Here is a 2,604-nt window from a genome sequence, read left to right on the forward strand (position 1 = left end):
GCAAAAGAATTGATGCTTTTCAACTGTGGTGTTGGAGAAGACTCTTGAGAGTCCCTTGGACTGCAAGGAGATCCAGCCAGTCCATTCTGAAGGAGATCAGCCCTGGGTGTTCATTGGAAGGACTGATGCCAAAGGTGAAACTTCAATACTTTGGCCACCTCATGGGAAGAGGTGACTCATTGGAAAAGACTCTGATGCTGGGAGGGACTGTGGGCAGGAGGAGAAGGGGAAGGGGATGACAGAGGATGAGATGGCTGGATGGCATCACCGACTCGATGGACATGAGTTTGAATAAACTCCGGGAGTTGGTGATAGACAGGGAGGCCTGGCATGCTGCGATTCATGGGGTCACAAAGAGCTGGACACGACTGAGCGACTTAACTAAACTGAGAGTATTCTCACCTGGAGAATCCCATGGACAGAGAAGCTAGCAGGCTACAGTCCACGGGGTTGCAAAAGAGTCACACAGCTTAGCAACTGAACAACAAACAGTGGCTAAGGCTCTGCGCTGCCAGTGCACAGGGTTGGGGTTCGATCTGTGATCGAGGAGCTACATCCCTCACACTGCAATTGAGAGTTCATATGCCACACCACATGCTGCAACTGGGATCCAGTGCAGCCAAAGAAATAAACAAATATCAGAAAAGAGTACAGTGCTACATGTAACAACCATATATATTATGGTATATGAATGTTATGTTCACATAACCATATATGTGAACAAGGCCTGAGCATACAGCTATGTAATCATCCATGCTAAGAACACAGAATAATCTCACCACTGATCGCCCATCATCCTTCCTGTAGAATCTGCATTTCAGCTGACCCCGTGGAACAGCACTTGGTGGGAAGAAGCTGGCGGGGAGACGATTATCAGGCAACTGAAGATTTATTTGGAGTCTGGAATCTGGGGCTGCAGCATGTCAACATCTTCCAGCAAAAGCTAGTGGAAGCTCGTCTCCTGCGTGCCCGGGTGACTGTCCAGGGGAGAGGAAGACCCTGCATTATTCCCAGTCATTCTTTTGTGTGCGTCTGTGCTAAACCGTATCTGACTCTCTGCGGCCCCAAGGACTGCAGCCCACCAGGCTCCTCTGTCCCATGGAGTTCTCCAGGCAAGAACACTGGAGTGGGTTGTCATGCCCTTCTCCAGAGGATCTGCCCTACCCAGGGACGGAACCCGCATCTCCTGCATTGCAGGCGGATTCTTTACCACTGAGGCACCAGGGAAGCCCAATAAATTCATTTAACTTGACACATTAGGCCTAATTCTGGCATTTTCCGCTTCCCGCTGCCTTAAACAGTATTTTGAATGGTCTCTCAGTGTGGGGATCCCCGCCCCTGCCAAGGGCTTTCCTAACCCCAGGAGGATGCGCCTTGGTGACAGTAGGGTGGGAATGGGGAGAGGTGTGCTGTTTAATTGCAAAGTGGTCGAAGGGTCACAGTGAAATGGGAACCCCGGGCGCCTCTCTGGGAAACGGCCTGTCTCCGGCAGTTCACCTCTCTTCAGCCCTTCTCCCCCGCGTGGAGGGTGTGCACGCCTCCGGGGTCACAAGGAACCTAATTGGAAGGCCAGGGCTCTGCTGACCTTCGGGTCTCCGGTTCCTCTGGGAGCCTCCAGCCCTCTGGCCCCTCTGCTCTCTCGGGACACTCCCCGGCGGCGGCCGCAGACTGCGGGGCGCCAGGAGCCTGCTCTCCTTAATCCTCCAGCTGGGGCTGGAGGCCCGTGGAGGGGCCGGAGGAGGACCCGTCCCGCCCCGCACCACGCCGTCCCCACCGAGGGGCACTGCCCCAGCACTGACATCCCAGGGCACGACTTCTCTGCTTTCTTCCGGGTTTCAACTTTTTAAACAAGTTTTTATAGTTGCTTTACTATGTTGTGTTAGTTTCTGCTGCGCAGCAAAGTGAATCCGTTATACGTATACTTGTATCCACTCTTTTTTGGATTTCCTTCCCATTTAGGTCACCACAGAGACATCAAGAACCTCAGATATGCAGATGATACCCCTCTAATGGCACAAAGTAAAGAGGAACTAAAGACTCTCTGGATGAGGGTGAAAGAGGAGAGTGGAAAAGCTGGCTTAAAACTCAACATTCAGAAAACTAAGCTCATGGCATCACTTCATGGCAAATAGATGGGGGAAAAGCGGAAGCAGTGACAGGTTTTCTTTTCTTGGGCTCCAAAATCACTGCAGATGGGGACTGCAACCATGACATTAAAAAATGCTTGTTCCTTGGAAGAGAAGCTTTGATAAACCTAGACACCACTTTGCCAACAAAGGTGCTTACAAAGTGTGCTGCTGGAGGAGACTCTTCAGAGTCCCTTGGGCTGCAAGGAGATCAAGCCAGTCAACTCTAAAGGGAATCAGTCATGAACATTCAGTGGAAGGACTGATGCTCAAGCTGAAGCTCCAATACTTTGGCCACCTGATGCGAAGAGCTGACTCACTGGAAAAGACTCTGGCGCTCAGAAAGATTGAGGGCAGGAGGAGGAAGGGGCGGCAGAGGATGAGATGGTTGGATGGCATCACTGACTTGATGGACCTGAGTTTGAGCAAGCTCCGGGAGTTGGTGATGGACAGGGAGGCCTGGTGTGCTGCAGTCCAT

At 51.8% G+C, this 2,604-nt stretch overlaps 1 long non-coding RNA gene across 1 annotated transcript in view; it reads right to left on the reverse strand.

Annotated features, from left to right (window-relative positions):
* The window catches only part of LOC105001438, a 79,872-nt gene that overhangs the window by 44,253 nt on the left and 33,015 nt on the right, over positions 1 to 2,604 (reverse strand). The window contains exon 3 of the long non-coding RNA XR_826866.1: positions 661 to 977. This is a non-coding gene — a long non-coding RNA (uncharacterized LOC105001438). The remainder of the gene's footprint in view (positions 1 to 660; positions 978 to 2,604) is intronic.

The sequence above is a fragment of the Bison bison genome, unplaced genomic scaffold (assembly GCF_000754665.1).
Source record: "Bison bison bison isolate TAMUID 2011002044 unplaced genomic scaffold, Bison_UMD1.0 scf7180017864383, whole genome shotgun sequence".
NCBI classification, from domain to species: domain Eukaryota; kingdom Metazoa; phylum Chordata; class Mammalia; order Artiodactyla; family Bovidae; genus Bison; species Bison bison.